Here is a 6,638-nt window from a genome sequence, read left to right on the forward strand (position 1 = left end):
ATAGAAGACACAGTAAGTGCAATCCTGCCCACTATGGGAAGCCAGAACCCCACCCAGTGGAAAGATTCAAGATCTGAAGTTAAAGCATTAAATAAAAAGTTAGACGAAGGGGACTTTATTTTTCAAAAAGGAGACAGAAAATTCCATGAACAATCTATCAGTATTTTGACATGACCTAAAAGTCCCATCAAGGCACAAGCAAAGGATTCTGCTATGAAGGACACACTCAAATGTTCACAATGTACAATAATACAGTGCAACCTCTTGAATACAACAGCCCTGAATAACGACAACCCCTGGATAGCGACATTGACCTTGACTTCCTTTTTTTTTTCGCTTTTTATATTATTAATATCTATTAAAAATCCCAAAATAGCTTAATAATACATTTTCCTAAAACCCCTGTTTAGCGACATCAATTAGCAATAATTGGCAGTTGACATAGATGAATGATACAAAAATTCTAGCCTACATCGTTTCTTTTTATACACACGGGTCCCCTTTTTAAAACATTTTTAAAAAATCCTGAATAACGACATAATTTTCCAGTCCCAGGTGATGTCGTTATCCAGGAGTTGCATTGTATTCAAAAATAATAATTATAAAGCAAAATAATAAAGAGATGACTTGCAATGAAAGACATATTATCTCTGAAATAAAGCAACTACATATATATAAATTTACTGCTTCCCTTCCAGCTAAGGACCAGGAGAAAAAAACAAGCAGTGCCATTCCACAGCAAAGACAGAGAGCAACATAGGAAGAGAAAACAGATATGGGGGGGGGGGGGGTAAAAAAAAGGCACAGCAATAGTAACCTCTCGTTTCACCATGGCTGTCAGAAGACCTCATAAATGTCAGTTTTTAATTGATGATTCAGGCGTTACTAAGCAATAGCCAATCAGAATATTTTCTGCCATTTAGCCAGTTCCATCCCCTTCACGATATTTATTTCCAGTCAACTGGCAAACATTCATTAATTGTTTCTTTTTTGTTTTTAATGGTTTTACGGCGCTTCCAACACATTATGGTCATATCAGCACCAGTAAAAGGGAAGAAAATGGGATCGTAATAAGTTCTAGAATTACAATTAAAGCACCCAAGAAAAAGTGAGGCAAAGGGGAATTGGTTCAAACAGGGAACAGATATATAGATTCCAAGTGCACACCATCAAAGTGCTTCGTTTGAGATCACCTGAAAGTCTCATCCAGTCACAAGCACATGTCCCCACTAAGAGGAACACACACAAACGTTTACAAATCATATATAATAGGTAAACAAAACATAATACATTACATAAGAGAGAGATGATTTACAAGGGAAAAAATATCATCTCCCAAAACTAACCATACATTTGACTGTTTACCTTTCAGCAAGGGTATCCGGTCAGGACCAGGACAAAACCAAGTAATCTCATCCCAAGACAAAGACAGAAAGCTAGTTGGAAAACAGATACAGGGGAATAGAAGAAGACACAGTAAGTGCCTCCCTGTCCACTATGGGAGGTCAGGAACTCCACCCAGAGATTTGGAATTGAAAGCAGGTCAACATGAGAAAAAGTAAGACAAAGGGGAATTGGTTCAAATAGGAAACAGATGCAGATTCCAAGAACATACTATCCGTGTACTTGTGTTTGAGATGACCTAAAAGGTTCATCCAGGCACAAGCACAGGATCCAACTAAGAAGAGGAAAACACTCAGATGTTTACAAACCATTATATTATATCTAAAGCAAAAATATTTAATAGTAAATAACAAAGAGATGATTTACAAGGGGAAAAAAATATTATCTCCGAAAACTAAAACCATACATTTGACTGCCCCCCCCCCCCCTCCCCACACACACACACTTAAGGACGCCGGTCAGAGCTAGGACAAAACCCAAGTAATCCCATTCCAGGACACAGACAGAAAGCAACTCGGAAAACAGACATAGGGTGTTAAAAATAATCATGATCTGAGATAAGGGGAGACAACTGTGTATACGTTATTGCCTGTATAATTTGATGTTTGATTTTTTTAAATTGTTTCCCTTGAACTTGTTATTTGACCCGCAACGGGAATGAAGCCGGAAGATATGATATGTTATTGATTGAATAAAAAGACTCCATTGTGATTATTAATAGAGGACTCCTCATCCATGAAATCAGCATATTCCTGGCTTCCTTATTCATATTATTGTATTTTAAATTGAAACTAGAAGAGCATGACAGCTCGTTATTGACTACATTTTTATATATTTGTTTTTGTTTGTTTTAAAGGGTTTTACGGTGCTTGCAACACATTTAGGTTATATCAGCGTTAGTAAAAAGGAAGAAAATGGGATATAAAAGGTTCTAGAATTACAATTAAAGCACCCAAGAAAAAGTAAGACATTGGGGAATTGGGAACAAATAGGGATCAGATGTAGATTTCAAGAGCATACCACCAATGTACTTAGTTTGAGATCACCTATAAGTCTCATCCGAACACAAGCACAAAATCCAACATAGAGGAATACACTCAAATGCTTACATCATACATTCAAAATAATAAATACAATAATACATAACAGAGAGATGATTTACAAGGAAAAAAAATATCATCTCCCAAAACAATAACTATGCATTTGACTGTTTCCCTCCCAGCTGATACTCCGGCCAGGGCCAGGACAAAACCAAGTAATCTCATTCCAAGACAAAGACAGAAAGCATGTTGGAAAACAGATATAAGGGGAAAGTAGACACAGTATGTACCTGTCTGCCCACTATGGATTTTTATATACCTAGGGGATAGAATACACCGGGTCAAAACCACTGAAATGATTATTAAAACAACTTTTCATAAAATATATGATCATTGATGTCATTTTCAAAAGTGTATATGCACTCACAACATGTTGATTGACTAACCCTAGACTGTTTGTTTTTGTTTGTAAGGGTTTTATGGCGCTTGCAACACATTTAGGTTATATCAGCGCCAGTAAAAAGGAAGAAAATGGGATAGTAAAATGTTCTAGAATTACAATTAAAGCACTCGAGAAAAAGTAAGACAAAGGGGAACTGAGAACAAATAGGGATCAGATGTAGATTCCAAGAGCATACCACCAATGTACTTAGTTTGAAATCACCTACAAGTCTCATCCAGACACAGGCACAAAATCCAACAAAGAGGAACACACTCAAATGCTTACATTATACATTCAAAATAAAAATAATAATACATAACAGAGAGATGATTTACAAGGAAAAAAATATCATCTCCCAAAACAATAACTATGCATTTGACTGTTTCCCTCCCAGCTAGGATTCCGGCCAGGGCCAGGACAAAACCAAGTAATCTCATTCCGAGACAAAGACAGAAAGCATGTTGGAAAACAGATATAAGGGGATAGAAGACACAGTATGTACCTCCCTGCCCGCTATGGGAGGTCATAACCCTAGACTAATATTATACGTAAGAAGATAAGAGTAAAAAGACATCCATGTCAACAGTTTGCCAGGCATAGCAACAAGAGATCATTGAGGAACCATCAATTGCATATTATAATATAATTCACATAATAACAGGAAGAATGGCAAGCATAAATCAGAACAAACCATACCTGCATATCCACCCCACCAGTGATCAAATGGTATTTAAAAGAAAATAAAAAACAATTATGGCCACTAATATTATCGGGGGGGGGGGGGGGGGGGCGGGGATTTGCTATCAAAATGTTGTAATATAAGAAATATCAAAAATATGAAATTTTAGTTTATCACACTATAAAAAATTAAATTATTTCTTTTTGAGTAGCTGAGTCTATTAGATGTGACTGAAAGTACTTTGTGATAGACTAGCATCATATCCAAAAGGTAGCAAGCAATTGCTATTGACTGTTTCAGGATCTGAAGGACTCCTCCTTTATTCTCTAGAAAATAAATAAATCAAAACCATGTTTAATATGATGGACTTTACCGATGTGTACTTATATACAGGTCTGATCATCAAAATTGTTATGGTCTCATGGTTGTAATAAAGATACTCTCAATACAACACAAAATATTGTTCATTACAACAATGTTAACAAAGCACATAATTGCGTTTGGTTATCAGACCTGCTAATACATATACCGTGGGCTTTACAGATAAATTAAATTTTCAACATAACAATCAATCCAACATAATACCGTTTTGATGAAGTGGGTCACAATTTGAGTAAGCCTATTTGAGTCCGAAGTGTAATTACATATAAGGATTGAAATTGACGTCACTCAGCTCTTTGTTGTTGTTTTTAGACAGCCATTTTGATCATTGGTCTCACAAAATTATATCGATCAGACTACATAAACGTTCAAGGTTACACATAGTTTTGTCTGTGGGTACATTATATCCGACTGGCGGATGTTGTGAGTATTTTACATAAACACACAACAGCAATACTTGAGTACAGTGTTGAATATAAGGATCAATATATTTTTTTAATTTCAATTCTTTCTCAGAGTAATTATTTTATTTCAACTCTTTCTCAGAGTAATTAAATAATGCAATCATTGGTTCCGTTGTGCAGTAGACTCCCCTTAAAGTCAACGCCTCTTCTTGGTCCCAATTTTTTTTCTTCTTTACCTAAGTTCCATTGATAGTGGATAAATTCAACATTGCTTAAAGTCAACCAATCTTTCTGGTCTGGCGGTGTTGACTTTGTTGTTTATGTTTTTAAGCGTTTTACGGTGCTTGCAACACATTTAGATTATATCAGCGCCAGTAAAAAGGATGAAAATGGGATAGTAAAAGTTCTAGAAATACAATTAAAGCATCCAAGAAAAGGGAAGACAAAGGGGAATTGGGAACAAATAGGGATCGGATGTAGATTCCAAGAGCATACCACCAATGTACTTAAGTTTGAGATTACCTATAAGTTCTCATCCGGACACAAGCAAACAATCCAACAAAGAGGAATACACTCAAATGCGTATATTATAAATTCAAAATAACAAATAAAATAATATACAAGAGAGATCATTTACAAGGAAAAAAATATCATCTCCCAAAACAATAACTATGCATTTGACTGTTTCCCTCCCAGCCAAGACTCCGGCCAGGACAAAACTAAGTAATCTCATTCCAAGACAAAGACAGAAAGTCAGAAAGCATGTTGGAAAACAGATATAAGGGGGATAGACGATACAGTAAGTGCCTCCTTGCCCACTATAGGAGGTAGGAACACCACCCAGGGTGTTGACTTTATTTCCAATTTTAAACTGCACAATTTCTTAGGCTGTCCCCGCGGGAAATTGCAAATGGAAGAAAACCCCAAAAATTGCACCCAAAATTTAAAAAATTGCATGCAAAAAATGCAAAAATTGCAAGGAAAAATTGCAAATTTAAGACATTGTTTTCAATAAACAGCGCACAATAATTTATTCTTGCTTTAATTCTATGACAAGCACAGTCCACCAATTTTAGTCGGTATGTATTATACAGTATTGTGTCCATAAATTACATTAAATTACATTGATATTGGCATTGCATACGCAGAAAAGAAATAATATGCCAGGTATATGCCAACAGGAGATTTTGAAAAAAAAAAACACTTTTACTTTTACACAAATGCATGGATTCCTAACAATTATGTAGTCAAAAAGCTCATAAATTTAAAAAAATATATTATTATTATAATTATTATAATAATAATAATAATAATAATTATTATTATTATTATTATTATTATTATTATTATTATTAATATTATTATTATTATATTTCCAAGTACATCTATACATCATAATAATATTATCGGGAAATCGGGAGGACATATAAACTTTCTATTTCCGAATTTGCAGTGGCAGTAGTATTTTCCTATGTTTAACATTCATTATATGATTATATGTGACTCCAGAACATGGAAAATTGCAAAAAAAATTGCGGCAATTGTCAAAGTTGCGGTCCCGGCGAAAAATATTGAGGTCATTTTTTTGTTTTTCCTTAAGGGTTTTACGCCGGCACTTGCAACACATTTAGGTCATATCAGTGCTTGTAAAAAGGAAGAAAATGGAAAAGTAAAATGAATTCTAGAATTAGATTTAAAGCACACAAGAAAAATAGGAAGTCAAAGGGAATTGGTTCAAATAGGGAACAGATTTAGATTCCAAAAGCACACCACCAATGTACTTAGTTTGAGATCAACTAAAGTCTCATCCAGACACCAGCACATGATCCCACTGAGAGGAACACATTCAAATGTTTACAAGTTACATTCAAAAATAAAATGAACGATCAGTACATAACAACAGAGAGATGATTTACAAAGAAAAAAAATATCACCTCCCAAAACTATCACTATACATTTGAATGTTCCCCCCTCAGCCATTGATTCTGGCAAGGGCCAGGATAAAACCAAATAATCCCATTCCGAGACAAAGACAGAAATAAATTTTTTAAAAACAGATATATACAGGGATAGAAGCCACAGCAAGTGACCCTATATGCAAAAATGGGAGGTCAAAAGACCCAACCCAGATGTCTGGTGAGCAAGATGCCCAAAAAAGTGGTTTTATCACAGAAATGATCAGAAAAGAAATGTGAGACTACAGTTTTTATCACTTTAAGAAACTACGCCCATTGTCTTTAACCTGTTAACTGTCGTACTCTGGAGAGACTTGTGTTAAAAAATTTGGT

The sequence above is a fragment of the Berghia stephanieae genome, chromosome 9 (genome assembly GCF_034508935.2).
Source record: "Berghia stephanieae isolate SIO BIC M18660-M18661 chromosome 9, UCSD_Bste_1.3, whole genome shotgun sequence".
Lineage (NCBI taxonomy): Eukaryota > Metazoa > Mollusca > Gastropoda > Nudibranchia > Aeolidiidae > Berghia > Berghia stephanieae.